Source organism: Gambusia affinis, linkage group LG11, assembly GCF_019740435.1.
Source record: "Gambusia affinis linkage group LG11, SWU_Gaff_1.0, whole genome shotgun sequence".
Lineage (NCBI taxonomy): Eukaryota > Metazoa > Chordata > Actinopteri > Cyprinodontiformes > Poeciliidae > Gambusia > Gambusia affinis.
In genome coordinates, this window is record NC_057878.1 from 28,224,289 (window position 1) to 28,244,100 (window position 19,812).

A 19,812-nucleotide genomic window follows, 5' to 3' on the forward strand; every position below is an offset into this window, starting at 1 on the left:
TATAACAGAGTCATTAAGCTAAACTATTTTCAGTTTGGAGCAACAATAAAGGAATTCACTTTGCTGTTTGGCTCAAATGTTTGGTCTGATATAAAGAAGAGGCTCTTCTTGAAGCTGTAATGACTTTTAGCCCAACTCTGCAGGTTGCCAAGGAGTTTCACTCCAGTAAGTTCATTGACTGGCTTTTACAGCCCCAGGAACATTTTTACTATTTGCTCTAATTAACTTGACTGCATATTGCAAACATCCAGAGTTTCACAAGGGACTCCCTAACAAGCGTACAGCAGATAAAACCTCCAGCTGCTGATAATCTGAGGTGATCTTATCAGAAGAGACCGAAACGAAAACTAAACTAAGAGAATATTCAACTCTTAAGACTGAAACTTCACATTAGAAGAAACTCCTGCATTAAAAATGTAGAAAGCCGACAATAATTAATGCCGGTTGGAACAAGAGGCAGTGAGAGTTTGGTGGCGGTGATGAGGTTCAGCTTCAGGGCAGGAGTTGGAGAAGAAAACGCTCCAGGGAACAAAGCCAGGTGAGACTGATTGGTGTTGCTGTGGGCTTTGTCTAATCAATCTCCCTCTGTTTTCATATGCAGCAGCGTGCTGAGGGCTTCGGGAGCGTCTGGATCCCGGCCAGCGCCGGATCATTCAGCGCGTCTGCTCCAGTTGTTGGATGAATGATTTTCACACAAACGTCTCATACAATAACTTATTAACTTTTAATAAATAACCACTACAGTTACATAGGAAATATATAATATATGTAATCAGAACTATAAGTTTAACTGAGTCGACTCATAAACCCAAAATGCAGAAACAGCGACAATAGATACGTGATAATTAGCTTGTTGCAACTTACCGATTACAAATGTTGCTAAAAGGAGAAACTGTTTAAATTAAAACAATAAATTAAACTGAAGGTCCAGTCAAAGTAAAAAAAATGCTGAATATTAGCATGCTAGTGTGAAATGATTGCAGTTAGCATGCTAATCAATGCTAGTTAGCTGAAGCGCAATCATTAGCTTGTAACAACATAAATGGACAACAAGGAATTGATTTATGCTGTAGTCACACAAAATTAAAGAATAATCCAAACACAAAAACGTTTATGGTAGTGAAATTGTAATTTATTTCATCAAAAATGACACCATGAAGTGTCTTCAAACTTTATTCTACTGAAATTTCTGTCACTGCTGTCAATTTAAAATATTCAGTTTGCAGACAGTCGGAGAACTAAAGCCAGATATTCTGGCTCCTGTTGAGATGGTAACGTCTGCTTTTCGTGTTTCCAGAACAAACAAAAGCCAAACACAGCTGGCTTCTCCCTGAAACACACTTTCTTTCCCTTTGTTCTAAAAAAACGAGCCTTGGAGGCAGAAATGAGGATGATTCATTTGTGGTAACATCAGACCGTGTGTCTTAGTGAGTGTGCTTTTTTTTTTCTGTGAGCTTTTGTTCAAGATGTCAGCCGACAAGAATGTGCCCGTCTGCGAGTCTAATGTTGCAGAGAAATTACTCTCACTGTTCAGGGAAACCGAGCCGCTCTGTGTGGTGAGTTAAAGAAGACAAGCAAAAGTCGAACTTTCCGATCTGCAGAAACGCTCTGAAGGAATTTCCTGTGTGCAAATTTTCCCACAATGTCTTGACCTCAATATGTTCAAAGTGTGGAGATCTGTGACTGCAGCTGGCAGATAAAGGGAGACGCTGTTTGTTTTTCTGGAACTTTCTCCTGTCTGACGCTGAAGATTGGTTTCCATTTTATGTATCAACACTGAAGAAATATTCTGACTATTTCTACTGCTAGATATTTATTAATAAAGAAAATTAACAAGAACATAAGATGGAAAAATTAAACGTAGTTCTTCCAATTAGATTTTATTCTTATTGTTTAATTGTTTAATGCAAAATATAGGAATCAAACTTTGAGATAAACTTGGTTTTTAACATGAATTAAAACTGTTTGTGAAGTTATGAACGCCAAATGTTTTCAAAATTTGCAAAGTTTTGTCAATATTTCACTAATATTTGAAAAGGCACAATTTTACAACTGCTGTGTTTAGTTTCAATAAGAAATTAAATTGAAATCAAATGCAAATAAGTTTGCTGATGTCATATTGTATATAATAGAATATAATTACCAAATTGGAATTTTGAAAATAAATTCTCTTAATGTAAAATTGCCAATTTAAAAACAAAATTTAGACTTTTTGATAAAAAGTTTTGGCTCTACGTTTAGAGCAAAAACTAGTTTATTTTGTAAAACTACAATGAAAACAATTTTTCACATCCTGAGTCACATCACCAATAACTGCAAGTTACTGCTGGCGGAAACCTCAAAGAAGACGACAGGAAGTGTTTGGAGGAGGACGATTTTTAATGTCCTATTGCCTGAACAGACTTAAATTTTTAATTTAATTTCTGATTTAACTGAAACACTGAAATGGCAAAATTATATTTCTTGGACGTTAGCAGAATATTGATAAAGTTTTTGTGAATATTTGTGATGAAAACGCAGCTACTTCCTGTTCCTAGAAACCATCATTGCTCTGGACCTGAGAGGGTCCAGCACAGACTGGACCCTAAACTGGACCGGTACCAACTAAAACCAACATCATCAGGACTGAACTCCCTCCATCCAGGACCTACTGAGGTCAAAGGTCAGGAAAAGGACATCTCTGCAGACCACACACATGCTGGACATGAAGTGTTTAAAGTTTAACTTCAGGGCGGCGCCGCAGAGACAGTTTGAGTCTGGAGCTGCGTTTCCATCCAGTTATACAAATTTTGAGGAAACTTTTAAAATGTCGGGGAAAAAAAGAAAAAGTGTGATTTTGGCTCGTTTCCATCTGGAAGCACGATTTCATCACATGCTAACATTACGCCTGGCTGTAGTAAACAGGAAGTGGAGGTTGAAAACTAGCCTGACCCACACATTTAGGAAAAAATATAGTTTGGTGCCTCATTAATGGGTTTTTGCAACAGGCTTTGTTTCCATCTCCCTGTTTGTACTGAAACCATTTTTCAGAAAACCACCTCAAGCAAACGTAGAAATAATTTTATCGTTCCATCGACCTTTTCTTCAAAATAAAGATGAGAAAAAGCATTGATGGAAACCCATCTATTGACTGTAAACTCCTGGAGTCAAATGTGAGCTGATCCGTCCAACAGCTGAAGAAAACGAAGCCAGAACTGGATCAGAACAGCTGAGAAAGAGAAGAATCAAAGTGATGCAATGGCTGCCAGAGCTTCGTCTTGACAGGAAAGGGGATTTTTGAGCTGAAAGGAAAGTTTTCCACCTCCACCTCTGCAGCAGCAGCAGCAGCAGCTTCACCTGGTTTTATTTTTAGAACAATAGAAGCTCTTCTTCCCCCTGAAATGACGCAGAGCGGCTCCGAGATCAGAGCGCCTGCAGTAATCAGATGTAAACTCTAATGTACATGTAATTTCGTCTGTCTGCCTTCAAAAACAAAGTACTTCATGGATGATGAGCGGCTTCGTCTACCTGCCACCCATCTGTCAGAAGACAGCAGAAATAACTTCCTCAGAGATGAGAATAATCTGAGGCAGATTCCAGGCAGCCTGCAGGTGTTGCATCTGTGACTCACCTCCTCTGAATTAATTTACCTCTGACCACATAAACCCCCCCCAGAGGATGTGCATGCTCCCAGGAAACCACCAGAACTTCTTTCATTTTGGGATAATTAGCTCTGACTCACAGTTTAAACACCTGATATTAGCTTAATAGTTGCGTTTTTTTCCACCAGCCTGTGTGAACCTGCCATGCAGAGATGAATCTTTTATAAATCCTCAGATTTTACGGCCCTCATTGACATTTATGGGCATTTCTGCACGACCTTCTGTGATTGGCTGAGTCCTGTGGGACGGTGAGCATCTGCCTCCGCAGTGACCCAGATGAGCAGAGACACACCTGTACCTGCACCAGGTGTTGGCCCGATGCAATCGCCACAGAATCAGTTTCTGTAATTAAACTACGAAACGATTTGCTGCCTTCTGTCCTTCTCTGTTTAACTCGTTTGAGACTCCTGATCTAGAACATGAGTAGGATACTCTAGTTAGCTGCTAAGCTAGCGGGGCAGTTAGCATGCTAGCGCCGAAATGAGACAATACAACGTTATTTCCCTGTCAAAACAGAATCTATACAAGACTGGTAAACTTTCTGAAAAATGTTGTTTGATGAAAACTGTATGATAATCACATCTGTGGCGCCGATACATTTTACTAGCCTGTAATGAAACAAGAACTCGACCCCTTGTGTAACTCTGACTGGGCTAAGCAGAGGAAGAGATTTACCAACCAGTCTCAAGGGAAGCACTGCCACCCTGTGGTGGACAGCGGTACAACAGCCAAACTTTGCGTTCCCTGTGATCACAGCTTAATGAGCTCTAGAGAAGCTAACTGACTCAAACTCACTGGCTCTAAGTGCATGAAGGTTTGTTTTCATGTGTCCTGAAGGGCCCCTAATTAACATCTTCTGGCCCTGCAGTCCTGATTATCTCTCTGTGGTTTCTCTCTGCACACTGCTGCTAAAATGATCGGGTTCAGAGAAGGACACGCTCCCCATGTAACCAAACATGTTTCTGTGTCACATTAGATCACCACATTAACGCAGAACTCCTCTGGAACGCAATTAAAATGGTTTAAAGTTCCCAACTGAAGTCAAATAAAAGGAGCTTGAGGGGATTTTCAGCTCACTCCATTACTTCTTACAGATCCGGCTTCACTGTGCACTCAGTTTTTGTTCAAACCCTGAGCTGCAGATATCTGGAAATGGTTTTAGGGCAAAAGTAACAATAGGTTTCTAGAAATCAAATCTGACAGCAGAAAATCCTTAAACTATGTGAGAATAATTACCTCCTGATAACCCAGAGTGAGGACAAGACAATGTCAGCACTTTAAAGCAAGAGATTGAGATTCAAGGTTTAAAGACGTTTAAATACATTTACAGACTTTTCATCAGCCACAACAAATCCTCATGAAAGCCTCCCCATTGAGCAAACACACAAAGCAAAGGTTGATAAAGGTTATTAGTCCTTTCTTGGAGTTTGATCGATGTTGCTGTGATCCTTTGAGAGCCAGTATTAGTCAGTAAGCCTGTTAACGTCTCTGCTCCTGACGGTCCGGTCCACACAACCGGTTCTGTTGGTTGAGTAGCTCTTTCCTAATGCCTGCTTCACACGGCAAGATTTTCATTCAGATTATTGTCAAAAGTCGGATTATCTTGATGGCTCTGAATATAATTTTAAGGAATCTTCCTGCCGTGTGTGAAGAGTGATCTGGTCTCCTCAGAAAGACGTCAGGTCCGCTCAGGGATATTTAACATTTTGGACTGTCTTGGTGTGTGAAGTGTTCTTGAACACAAACTAGAACACAGTCTGATGAGATGAAATGATGGAAACACAGAGGGAAATACAAAATACAAAAGACAAAACAACTGCCAGAAAGCCCAGTGGTCGTTGTATCTGTTTGTTTTTCTCTCTTAAATATCGGCCAGTCAGCCATGTTTGTTTACTGTGAATTCACATTTGTTCTCAAGAGGTTTTGGGGGATTTCCCCTCTGACATCTGAGTCTTGGTGAGTGAAATTGGTTTGTGACACTGTAAGACCAAAACCCGTCATACCTAAGATTTTTCCTCATCCTCTTTGGTCTCTCAAGTTGTGAAAATCGGCAGACGATTTCAAATCTTGTCCTGAGGAGCAGAGGACACGTGTTGACACTCATAACTAGCAACAGAGATTAACTCACAGTGTTCAGTGTCATGAAATCCTCAGAAAATGATGTTTGTAGTTACATCCATGGATGTTCTTCACCGAGAAGCTCTGGACCGATGGGGTTGGCATGAAACGTCGATGTGACACAGAGGACTGAACAACTCTGGCCAAGTGGTAAATTGGGCTGAAGGTCCCAGTTTCTGTAGAAATGTAAATGAAGCAACCTTCAAACTTTTGAGGGATATTTCTCAGCCTTCCTGGTAAACTTTCCCCAAAGGTTTTTTGAAGACCTCTGGATGCTTCCTAGATGTCTTGGAAGCAATGGGCTACAAGACACCTGAGAGGATTGTACCTCTGGGAGTCTGGTCTCTGGGGAACGGATGAGTCAACTGATTGTTGAATTTCTGATTCAAAAGGAGAATATGCTGCTCCTCCTGGAACAGTGGAGTAGATCTTTATCAATTTTCAGCAAAGCATTGAGCCTCTTCCCAGTCTAAAATGGACCAGACCTTGGGGTCTCACTGGTGCTGATTATGTCATATTTATGTGGTATGGCTCGGTAGAGGGATGCCTGTGACTTTACCAACCTGTCAACCAGCTTCTATTGAGATGCTCCAGTTGAAAGGAATCCCAGTGTAATGGGAACTTAAACCGGTACAGGTAGCATACGCTCCCTCTGGACCTGTTCATTGGCGATGTCCTCCATCCAATGATAATGACTTTACACCCAGATTCCTAAAACATCATCATCTAAAACGGCATAGTTAAAGTTCATTACTAGACCAAGAACCATCTTCAACCTGACTTAGTAAAGGTGTGAAATGTCTGTTTGTTGCAGCAGTTTAAAAGCTGTGGCCACAGATTTTTAACAATCTTTGAGAGGAAATCAAGTCACAAGATGGTGGATTTCTCTGTTTCTTAGAACAGAAGCTCGTCTGCCTTCAGATCGATTTAATGTCAGAGAAAGATTTCCACAGGATGTCAGACAAAAAGTAGTGGGCTTTCCAGTCAGACAGCCCAGAGATTTTAGCTTCTTCACTCATCCTCTGTGTATATAAACGTTTTGGAGACTGCAGCACCTCAGGGGAATAAGAAGCCTTTAACTCACTGCTGCAGACATCCTGACAGCTCATCTCTGGACAACGTTTCACATCAAGCTGACTGAGCTGCTGCTGCAGATTTTAGGAAGGAGGGTTCAAGCAGAAAGATGTTGGGAACGCGTGTAACTGATTTAATGATTAGTAAAACTTTAGAGGCCCTGAGTGAATTTGATCTTCCTCACTGTCTCCATGAGTCTCTGGTGTTGGCCTGGTTGTAGGATGTCTACAACTTCATTGGCGAGGATTTGGACTCAAACCTGCCGAAGCTAAAACCTCCATCTGATCAAGTGACTCTGAATCATCTTTTAAAATATGGCAGATCTCCTCCTAGTTACAGATTTCACTGGCACTGATTGGTTGCAGAGATAAGAGCCTTCCTTTTCTCCACAGACGTTAGCTTCTGTCGTAGTGCTAACAGTTTCCATTGTAAACATTAATGCAAACTGAAGCATATCTGGTGTTTAAACCACTATAATAGGTATAATAGGCAGTTCTTAGCGTTTTAGAGCAGGTCTCAAGTATTTGTGGGCGGTTGAGGTTGTGGACCTCAACCGTAATGTTACGACTTCCTGTCATTTCCTCTGTGGTGGGCACTGCTAACTAAAAAGCTAGCTATGCTAACCCTACAGCACTAATCATAAACATTAGTTTTGCTAATGCTAAAGTGCTATATCAACATGGAATTTAGTGGAAGCTAATGCCAAAGTGCTAACATCAATCCAAAATATAAAGACTACAACCTTGAGCACCAATTTAATTTTGATATAACTGAAATGTTCTATAATTTCCTAAGATATTTACGGTTACATCTCGTTCTCTGCTGTCAGTGATTTAATTTTGCCCGCATGTTTCCTTTTTTAAATAAAAGTTATTGAGAATAAAAGAGAGAAAGTGAAAGGAAACAGAACTGCTGCGTAAAGAGACTTCAAAATAAGAGCATGAATATAAACGTCCAGATACTTGAAGAATTCTTAACAGGAGAAACTAAAACTTCATGTCAAACTTTATTCAACTAAAAGTTGAATTAACACTTTATAATTTAGTCCAAAGATGTTAATTTAGGAAAAGGTGAGTGAGCTAAATATTTTCAGAATGACCAAAAACACTAAATGAAATGACAGCTCAGTTACTAGCGCCCCCCAGTGGATTGGCTTATTAGATGATTGAGTAAATCTCAGTTGTTTAGAGGTGAGTGTGAGTGGATAATAGAAATGATAAACTTGCCTTAAATAATTAGTTTGGTGATTTTTCTCCCTTCCAGATTGAAAATCATCACTTCGCTTTCAGAGCCATTGTTTTCTTCCACAGCGTTTTCTGGTTTAACGTGGGGATCAGAAAACGGTGTTATAGTTGAACTGCAGTCGGTGTTTAGCGTGTTGAAGGACCTTCCTGAGCTGCAGCAGCTGCCCTCTGCACCCCATCACTGTCTGCGGTTTATTAACCTGCTTCTTGTTTACAGACTCCAACAAATCGCTGCTCTGGGTCAGCGCCTGCTTGTTGGTTTCTCTCTGTTTGCGCTGCTTTTCCTCCCCTGCAGCTTCGCTCTTCATGGAGATTAATGTTACATTAAATTTGGGGCTTTTAATGATTTATTTGAACCATTTTTTAGAAGCCTGGGATGATTATGCTGCAAGAAACAGCAATGATTTTTTTTTAAAAAGAAGCTTTGTGTAATTTATGTAGAATTTTCTCTAATTTACACAGGAGGAAAAATAAACACATTTATGTCTTGGAGAAGCAGTTTTACAGTTTATTTTACACAGAGTGTTGGACATTTCATGAACCTTTTAGACAGGATTGATGCAGCAAAAAGTTCATTTACAGCTTCAGGCTCTGACATTTTGTTGGTACTCGAGATTTAACAGATTATGAACTGGTGAAAAACCAGTAAGATAAATTGTTCAGATCTCACTGCAACCAATAAACTACAACCCAACAGACGGTTCATGAAACCGTGTCTATCTGTTTATTTATTAGCCATATTTTATTTTAGAACTATTACAAGTTATAGTCTCACTTGGGAAACTATTCCTGGTCATGAAAAAACTGAAGGAAGTTTTACTGAAAGTATTCCTGCATTTTGAGAGGAACCACACTGAACTGACGTTCTGCTCACCAAGTGGGACGGTAATGACCCCTGACCCCAAACTGGTCCTTCAGAGTCCAGGCAGTTGGCTGGTGGCTGCCTCCTGATTGGCCAGTGTCAGTTTGCGGCGTGTCCCAGTTGGAAGGGCCCCGTCCCCGTTGGAAGGACCCGTCCCCGTTGGAAGGGCCCCGTCCCCGTTGGAAGGCCCCGTCCCCGTTGGAAGGGCCCCGTCCCCGTTGGAAGGCCCCGTCCCCGGCGTCTCACCCTGCGCCTCTTTAAGGCCTCGACGTCGGGATGCCATGTTGCTCCTTTTCCATCCATCTCCTATGAATCTTGTGTAAAGCGTCTGTTGTTGGCCCTTCTGCAGCCAAGTGACCAGTAAAATTTGTTGATGTGAAATTTCAAGTTTTAAACATTGACATGTTCACAAGGAAGGTAAAAAACGTTCAACTTGCTGCAACCTAATTGGTGGAAAACTGTTGCTTTTCACCGACATTTGTTGTTCCCAGGTTTGAACCCCATTAGCCTCAGGACCCCTGCTGACCCCCAGTCTGTCCTGTTGTTTCACTAATAATACTGCAGAGATTCACTGACTTTGTAAAGTAACTACTGTTGTAGCTCAGGGGTTTGTGTTGTCTTCTGTTAAATCGTCTGTTCTAGTTCCAAAAACATCACGGATGTTTCTCCTCACCTGTCAGTGATCCTAATTTCATGCCTGATTTAAAGGTGTGTAATCACGTTGCGGTAAAACTAATTACATGCTGTTCACAGTGACTTTGAGTCGTGCATAATTGAGCCTCAGGAAACAAGCAGCTTGCGTTGAACCCATGAGGCCAGTCGAACAATTCTCATTTGGTTTGCACTTTTGCTTCGTCACGTTCTGTTAAACCGGGGCAGAGACTTTAGACGGCGTGTTTCTGTTCGTGTTCTCAGTCTCACGCATGTCGGCGCCGCCTCTGACCAGACTCTGATGAGTCCCATCACACAGACCACAGCGCCTCTGATCTGCAATATTCTGGCTCATATTCAGAAGAAACTATAATTATTACTGACAGACTGTTCTTCTCAGTGATGAAGCATGAACAGTTCTCATTACAGAGCTTTATTCAACACATCACTGCTCAGAGTCAAACAGCTAATGCATGTAGCCGCTAGCTGACATGCTAAATATGCTAACAGCTTGGACGCATATAAGGAATCAACTGAAAATATGAACCATTGCTGCCAACAAGGTTAGTTGGATGCTAACTATATATATATATACTGCTATGTGAAATAAACATTTTTACCAACTTGCAGGCTGTATCTGCCTAAAGAAAAGCTGCAAACGATCTATAGTAGCACGTCGCTAACAGGAAGTGCTAATACCGCAACTTTCAGTTTGACATTTTTCAAAATGAAACTGAATAAACAACGTAAAATACTCTACAAGACTAGAGTCACACCGAACAAACAGTAGAGGAGCCGGAAATCGAACCTGCAACTTGAGATAAATTTCCTCATTTCTGAAGAAAAGCTGGCGGAAAAATATGAACCTCGCAAAAAAGTTTGCATTTTAATATTTATATTAAAATATTTATATTTATATTAAAATGCAAAATATATATAAATATTTAATATTTAAACACTGAAGCATTTCGATTCTGTTTCCTTATAGTTATTCCCCACTTTAGTTTCCTATTTTTGCCACAGTACTGAATAAAAACAAACAGAACAAAAACAGAAAAGTGTTTTCTGCTGGGAGAAATCAACACATTGCTCTAAGTGGCATAATGTTAATATTTGCAGCAGTGAAATTTACTCCTGAAAAAGTGAATTGAATCTGTGAAGCTCTTGAGAAAAACCCGCCGTTTTGGGAATCCTTCGGCTCCAGGAATAATTTACAGCGGAAACATTGTTCAAAGCTTAAACAGCTCGCAGAGAAATGCTGATTTTCCAGTTAAAGAGGCTTTTTGATGCCTTTTAGTTGTTTTCAGTTTATCCTTATTAAACTGTGGAAAACTGCAGCTGTGAGCTGTTTGTAAGTCTACATGATTCCTCCAGATGATCAAATATGGCCGATCACAAGTTGGCATTTTATTTTTAGGATTCAAAATAAAAATAAACATAAAAGAAAATGGATAAAAATAAACAGAAGCCACACTAATACCAAGGAAAACAAATCTAAAAATATATTACTGGTTCCTGTCGGGTCATTCTGTGTGAAAATTCAATGCAAATATTGCAGAAAAAACTTGAAAAACTAAAAACCCTGAATTTGTAACTAGATTTTTATTTAAAAACATTAACTGGCTCCATTCAGCCAAATTGTTAAGAGCAGTTGTGAAAATTAAATGAAAGTGTCCCGAGAATAAACCCTTGAGGAACTCCACAATCCATATTCACCAACTGAATTCATATTTAAATTAAAAAATATGTTATTGATCCGAAATGAAAATTAAAAATGATCAGATTACTTAAACATTTTCAGTTATTGAGGATAGTGATAGTAAAACATCTCCTGTAGCAGTCTGTGTTACAGTGAATCTGAAGAAGCCTCTGACTAAAGACCCTAACTGAAACACAAAATATTTTTTATTTTGATAAATCAGATCTGAACTAGTTTAGCAGAAACTAGTTTGCGTCCGAAGCCTCCTTTAGATCGACTCAAACTAAAAGTTTTAGCTGCATTGCCGTTAGCGTCCGTTTAGCTTAGTGCTTCTACCAACGCCGTCTCAGAACTCTAAAGATACAATGTGCGTGAAATTTAGTTTAGTAAATTTCCTCTTCATTTCTTTCCAGTCAGGATTTAGCGTCCAGCTGCCGGAGCCGGTCTGTACTCGCTGAAACAGGCCAGCCGCCCAGAAACGTTCAGAATGCTAACCAGAAGCTCAGCGTATGCTAGCAATAAAAAGCAGCTGAGAACAAGGTAAGAATGGTGTCTCATGTGGTAGAACAGCAGACGCGGTAATCCTCAGGAGCTGCTAGAGTCTTCAAGTGCTCTCCATTTAATATGTTGTCATATATATTAATTACCCCCTACCCAGAATCCCCTGACCCCCCGCACCCCAACGACTCATTGATAGCGTCAGGCTGTTAGCGGCTCAATCCGGCTGAGTGGCGGCGGTGTGAGGAGGTTAACGCAGATCCACAGGCTGTGCATTAATCACTGGAAGGTCAGGCGGGGAAAGGCTGCTGCAGCAAATTAGTTCTGGGCGACGGCAGGTGATCCGAATGCACACAAACCGCGGGAAGGTAAAACAAAATCACCGGATCAGACTGCCTGCATTCATCAGGCTGCTCAGGCAGACGTGACCAGCGGAGGATCGTTATGTCACCTGAACTCCATCAACAGCTGCCGTTAAATGAATTCGAAGAGTTTCTGCTTCTGAAGGGAACCAACCAGCAGACTCTGGGAAGATTTGGCTCATTTTACCACGTATGGAAAACGGTAACAAAACAGCCGGAGGATAACAGCTCTGGGCTGAAACGTCTCCATAACAATCAGCAGACACAAATGGAAACATTGACTTTGACAGGAGGAGGATGAGACCTTACAGGGAAACTGAAACAAGCTGGCATCGCTTTACGGGCCACAGAAAACAGAATCTTCACACTTTTTCATTAAAATCGTCCTGAGAACATCAGATTTCTCTTGAGCTCCTTTCAGGTTCTGTCACTTTTATGCAAATGAGCTGCTGCAGGCCACGCCCCCTACATCAGTGTTCATACTTTATGAAGCATGGAGGAAAAAACAACTAATTCCATCAAAACTCATTCTGTTATTTTCTTAATTTTATTTTTAGCAATAAATTATTATTTAAACAAAATCTTTGTTTAGTTTATTTTATTCATGCATTCATAACCTGTGATGTCACTTCCTCCTTCACCAGACGCTCATGGCTGTAATGAGCGGTCTCAGTTTCTCACTGAGCTTTTGTTGATTTACAGTCTAAAATATTTAAATGTTTAGCATTGGAGTTAATATTTAGCTACAAACTCGGTATGTAGTTAGCAAGCTAAGTATTGCTAGCTAATATTTAGCAGCCAAATAAATAAGTGATTCTCCAGTCTAGTTTGGAGTAATTTAATCTCAAATTCTTGTAGCTAAATATTTATCTTTAGTTAGCAAGCTAATTATTTAGTTTAATGAAAGATAAATATTTAGGTTGCTAATTAGCTTGATGCTCAACAATTATGACTTAATCATTTTCCAGACTTAAACATTTACTAGTTGCCAAAAAATGGCTGAATGGTTTTTATTGTTTCCAGAATCAGTAGAAACAGAAATGAAAGTATAAAAATGTGAAAACAGTGAATTTTTAATACTGTTTCCCTTTAAAAACAGGTTTCTGATGCAGCGATTGCTCACTTTGTGTTTCCTTCCAAGAGCAGATGAACGTTTTGGACTGAGAACAGAACCAGACATGATTTCTCCTGTAAACTCTCCGTCCAGCCGGCAGCTTTGTGTCTGATCTTATCGCTCAGCTCCTTTCAGCTCCTTGTTGTTGGTGTCTGTTCTGCTGTAGTTGTGTTTCGGTCTTTGTCTCCAGTGTTTTGCTCTGATAGAGAAAAACTCCTGGATTTAAACCGGCTCTTATCGCTAAGAAGACATTAAACGAGAGGCTCAGATGTCCGAAGTGACATCCCACTCTGGGAGATGAATGGATCTCCGCTGCAGAGCGTTCCCATTATGGCATCACCGAGAGGCTCAAGGACAAATCTGGGAGAGAAAAGTGTGAGCGTTTTATTAGATTATTGCTGCATTAAAGCATTCGGTTACTCTGCAAACACGCTGAATGCCTGGATGTAGTTTAGGTGAAGTAATAAAACCTTGTGAATGCTTTATGTTGGTGTTTCCTCAAGATTTAAAATATTGGTTGTTTCTGCTGCGACCTCCATTATCCAGGACATAAAAGCCCCCCCATGAAGTTAAATGAAAATGTTTGTCATCATAAAATGAAAATGAAAAAAGAGAAAAAGAAGGTTTTTCTTTTTAAGTGCTCAGTCCTGACAGCAGCTCGGTGGGCCTGCTTCCCGTTATCACAAAGACACAACCGAGAAAAAAATAAAATAAAACAGATTTTTTTGTTAAACATGTAAACTTTCTTAATAAATCAGGAAATGGCATGTATATAAATATTTGAAACGTTTGATTAAATTTACCAAATTTAAATGAAAATGTCTCAAGTTCCACAAAATGTCTGTAAATTACACAAAATGCTTTTTTCTCAACTCTGTTGTGATATTAAAGAGACATCATTCTAAAAAATTTATTTCTGTTTTTTTAGGAGCCGTTTTGAAGCCTGGCTTTGATCTGGTTGTAAAGTTACAAATTAACAGCAATAATTTTATCTTTTGTCAGAAGAGGAAATAAAACGGAGGCTCAAGTTTCAAAGACATATTTTCATCATTGTATTGATTTAAGCTAAATAATCAAGTTGCTGTTCAGATCAATGTTAAATATTTAGTTTTCAAAGTAAAAATTAGCTTCCTTGCTAAATATTTATTTCAGAGCTAAATATATAACTTATAAAAACATGTTTATTTTACTAAGTTAAATGAAGTTGATGAACTTCATTCTGTGGAGAATCCAAACACAGAGCTTGTAAATGAATGATTTAGTTAAATATTTAGTTTGCTAATTAAACATCCAGGTTGGAGCTACATATTTAGCCTCAAGCTAAACACTTAGCTTGCTAACCTTCCTCAGAGTGGTGCATTCAAAGACACTCCTTTACTGTTGGCTGGATTTGGTGCGTCTGTGTTGAACTTTGAATTGAAGTTTCTTTTGTTTGGTGTCAGACATTTTGTTTTTAAAGGTTATGCGTACAGAGCGTCCAGCGTTGACCTTTAGCTCGCGGCGTTCTGTCAGCCTCGCTGTGTTTGTTTCCACATCACAAACTTTCCTTTGGAGCCGTGGAAGTTGCTCTGATTAGACATTCAGTCTCCGTCTCACGCCAGGCTAATCCAGTGCTGCTGATGTTTATGAGCGCTCCATGTCATCATTTGCACCGTCTCGTTCCACCTCCAGGTGTGATGAGCAGCAGCTCCTCACCTCCTGACACCGTCGGCGCTGTCAATAGAAAGCCTGAAATTGATTCTCCAGCTCCAGGCTGGATTCAGTCGTCGGCTGTAATTGTGTTATAGACGAACGCATCAGCAGCAACACATGAGCTGCTGGGTTTATTGGAGATGAAGCCTTCCTCCGCTTCGCCGATGACGAGCAGAGAGGAACCTGTCAGCCAGATAAGGTCAGCAGTGGGAGAAAGCTCCATTACATTAATTATCTCTCTGCAAACTCTTCTTTTATTTACCATAACTGGCTCTGTTGTTATTTTTAGCAAAGGAAAATGGAGACATTTCTTTTACAGATTGTTTACAGGATTCTTGTTTCTCTTGAGTAATAACAGCTCAGTTCAGTCTGCTTTAATCCGACTCCAGTCCGTTTGCCTGGAGAGTCCGGTTCATTTGGGGAGAAGTGAACGCTGAGCGAACCAACAACTAAACTCTGGTCCGCCTTAAAACTTCAATCTTGGTTCGGTTGAAGCGAACTCTGGTTCAGTTCCAATGCATAAGAAGACCGCTCCAACAGCAGGAAGTGGACAACAGAGCAGGGCATTCTGGGTAAATCCAACCAAAGCTAACATGCTAACCTAGCGCTAGCAGCAGAAATATCTCCTGGTCTTCAGCCAAAGACTAAAGAGAAATCCTCCAACACTAAAATCTGACGCCTCCATCTTGTTTCCATCTGGTGAAGAAGGAAGTTGCTCTCAGTGTCTTCAGAGGTTTTTGTGTGGTTTCCTTCAGTGGTTGTTGGTGCAGCGCCCCCACAGGCCAGGAGGGGAACAGGCTGGTTTGGGTCAGAACCACAGCAGCTGCAGGTGGAGCAGATGATGGAGTTCTGGTTCCAGTAGAACCGAATCTACTAAACTTCCTTTTACACAAAATGTAAACAGAAATGGAGGAGTCAGATTTTAGCAGTTGTAGGATTTCTATATGGTTTTGACTAAAACCACACACCATTTCTCCCGCTAGCGCCAAGCTATCATGTTTGGATTGGTTGTATTTACCCAGAATGCCCTGCACTGTAGTCTGCTTCCTGCTTCTGGTCCGCTTTGCGTTCACATATGCATTCAAACCAAACCAGAATTCACTTCAACCGAACCCAGACCGAGGTTTCCAGACGGACCAGAGTTCGGTTCGTTCCCCAAAGTAAACCGAACGATTAGGCAAACCAACTGGAGTTGGATTAAAGCGGATTAAACGGGACTGGTGTGAATGCAACCTGGTGGTTTTCTTGAAGAGGACTTCCAGGTGTTGATGGTCCAAAGATTTGATCAAGAGGAAGAACCACACAAAAACGCTCAGCAGAGCGCTCAAGATTTACCACAAGACTGAACTCTGACCTGCTGAGTTCAACCCTACAGGTACCGACCCAATGGCGCCCTCTGGTGGAGACTGAACCACAGAACCCAACAGCCAGATCTACTTAAGGAACGAGTAGGTTTCCTTTTGGGAACGTAAAGTTTACTTTAGGAAAACTTTCATGTTGCTTCCTGGAATCTACAGATTCATTTTGACACTAACTACATTTAGAAAACCTCTTGTGTTATTTGCATAAGGATTCATAATAATTAAAAAAACTGAGGCGAAATGCAGGAATATGCACCTTGGAGATCTGCTGGCATAAGCATTTAAAACCTGGTGTGTATTTTTTATTACTGCAGCTTTACTACTTTACTTTCACTGTCTTTAATGTTCTGCAGAGCACTTTGTTCAACAGTAATTTGTTTAGATGGCCTCCATAAATAAACCCATTTAATTTCATTTGGGTTTTCATCATCTTCCTACGCCGGCGCTCACGTCTTCCTGGTGCTCAGGAAGATTAACTCACAGCTGCTGCTACGGATGTTTAGTTTAACTGATTATTTTCACTCTTTAAAGCTGTAAAAGTTTTTAAAATGACGTTGAAATCAAAATGAAACGCGACACATTAGCGCCCTGACAGGAGCTGCTTGCTGAGGAGGCTAAGCAGGATGGGAGATTTTTTTGGTTTTATGGAAGGTCAGATCATTTCAGATTTGCTCATGCTGCATTGGAAAAACTGCATTTAATATGAAGGAATGCATTCGTCTCTGCAGGGCGGCTCTCCACACTGATGCTCCTTGATGAGGCTTGGCAGAAGCATCGAGGAAACATAAGCTCAAAATAGATCACAGAACGGCAGAGCATCCTCTCATCTTGTTAAAAGGACATGAGAGGGGAGGCAGGGAGGGAGCTTAAAGCAGGAGGGCTGAGATTTAAATATTTACTCCATTAGTCATGTTGTTGAAGCCTTTGACAGGAAGTCAGGAAGATATGGGGCGCAGCATCAAGAGCCGAGTCACTGAAAACAAAATATGGAGGCAGTAAGGACTGAAAAATGTATCAGAACATCAGAGGCTTGTTGACCCGACAAGCTAGCGTTAGCTAGCTAGTTAGAAAGGTTTCCACTGGTTGTCTAACTGGACTCTACTCAGTATTTCACTCTAATTTCATTTCATTTGAATCTTATATTTTGCTTCTACATTAAAACTACAAGGGATGTTTCAATGGTGGACACTGCTAGCCAAAAGGCTAAAAGGTTAGCTTATTATTACGTAATACACATAATTTATGCAAATGCAATACACAAATAAGGTACTTAGCAGAAGCTAAAGCGCTACGCCAACATGATATTCAGGGGAAGCTAACGCTAAACAGAACGCCAACATGACAGAACATGACACTTCTGAACGCCAAGCGAACCGGAGACCGCTCCAACAGCAGGAAGTGGACAACAGAGCATGGCGTTCTGGGTAAATACAACCAAAAACAAATGTGCTAGCCTAGCTCATGACTTTTAGCCAAAGACTAAAGAGAAATCCTCCAATACTAAAATCTGACGCCTCTATCTTGTTTCCATCTGGTGAAGCAGGAAGTTGCTCTCAGTGTCTTCAGAGGTTTTTGTGTCGTTTCCTTCAGTGGTTGTTGGTGCAGCGCCCCCACAGGCCAGGAGGGGAACAGGTTTGACTCAGAACCACAGCAGCTGGAGGTGGAGCAGATGATGGAGTTCGATTCCAGACTATCCTAAAGCCTGAAGTTAAATGAAAAACAGAAACTTCTGGTGTTTTTATCATCTTGTCGATCTTCTGTTGTTTTTTCCTGACTTGTGTTTATTTGTCCTTTCCGCCTCTCTGTGCCCGACTCCAGCAGCAGGGAACAGCACATATTATTTGTAGCTTATCAGAGATGACTCGGTGCTGCCTTGTTGGGCCTGCTGGGCGACTCGTTTGATTTAATAAAAAGTTCTGACGAGGTTCACGTCTCTGAGCGTGACGCCTCTTCAGAAGAACCATGTTGTTATATCACTTAATCCTCCCTGCTCTCTGTGAAATATCACATTTCTTTTTCTTCTCTCTCACTGATGCCGGGATAAAAGTGTTTATTTTCAGTTTTCAGTCCAGATGTGCAACCCAGTGAAACCCAGTCTCATTTGAAAAGGATTTATTAATATGGTATAAAGGAGCAGCGGCAGCAGTGACAGATCATTTTAAGAGGATTAGGAGAAAAGCCAACCCACACAGACACATTTTAATCTCATCTTTAGAATAAAAGAGTTGCCTTATTTTAAAAAAGGCAATGCCCTTATTTTGAATAAGGGCATGGAGGAGAAGAATCTCAGAGAAATACTGAAACCTGAAAGTAAAGCCAGGAGGATAAACACAAACGGTGATGGGGAAGAATCAGCTGCTCGCTGTGGCTGCAGAATCCGGCCAAAACGAACCCCAGAGATCCAGAAACAAACAGACGTTCACACAGCTCTCCGTTTAGCTCCATCGTTTATCCGCGTTTTGTTCCTTCAGATCTGCTGTGGATTTACCAGGATTTACACTAACGCTAACCTGCTAATCACTTTGTAAATGTTTAGTTTCCATCAAATAAATTCCAAACTGTTATTTCCTTCAATGTTTTCTAAACTTTCAGTTGAATAAAGTTCAACATCTGTGTTGAAGTTTCATGCTCTTATTTTGAAGGGCATGAACACTGTGGACGCAGCAGTTCCACTTCCTCTCTTCAGGTTCTTTTTTTTTTCCCCACCAGGGGGTCTTTTGTGGGCTCTAGTGTCCCTTAAATAACAGTCGGCTGACAGGAAGGGGGGATGGAAGACATGTCGGCCGGGTCGGGAATTGAACTCGCGACGGCCGCGTCGAGGCCCCAAGGCCTCCAAATGTGGGTTGTGCTGTCCCCTACGCCACCACAGCACACCCAAGACTCGTCTGTTGATGACTTTCTCTGGTTCATAATTTTAGTTATTTTTGAGACAAGCTTTGGTTATTTTGTCAGATTAAAGGTTTTGACTGTTTCATATTTGTCTAAGCTAAATGTGTTTGAATTTCAGTGGTAATAAATGTTTCAGTAAATAGTAATAAATGTTTCAGTAAGTGGTAATAAATGTTTTTTATTACCACCTGAAAACCTGAAAACTGGCTGCTTGGTTGTTTTATGACTAAATTCTGGAGTTGATAATTCAGAAGCATTTTATTTATTATACTGTATGCTGTAATAATTTACATAAAAGTAAATTGAATTATTATTTAATAAATAATCCAATATCTTCTACAGATTATTCAATATATAAATCACTATTAAAGGGAAATATTTAAAACATTTTGTCTGAACTTTGCCCATAGTTGTTCCATCGTGGAACAAGTTAAATTAATCCTACACAAGATGCTGAGGCACTTTATATTCTGGCCTCGTTAAATAATCACATCCTTTATAATTATTTAAGGAAATCATGTAGATATTAAATAAAAGTAGCCTGAGAATGGACCCATAATTCATTTCTGAGATTTAAGATTACCAGACGACTCAAATTATTTCAATG

The 19,812-nt window shown here is 40.4% G+C and overlaps 1 long non-coding RNA gene across 1 annotated transcript; it reads left to right on the forward strand.

The window, feature by feature from the left end:
* The first annotated feature begins 9,353 nt into the window (after positions 1–9,353).
* LOC122839718 lies at positions 9,354–12,660 on the forward strand. Its single transcript, XR_006372095.1, has 3 exons — positions 9,354–10,153; positions 11,703–11,829; positions 11,948–12,660. It is a non-coding gene; the product is annotated as an uncharacterized LOC122839718 (long non-coding RNA).
* Positions 12,661–19,812: the final 7,152 nt, after the last annotated feature.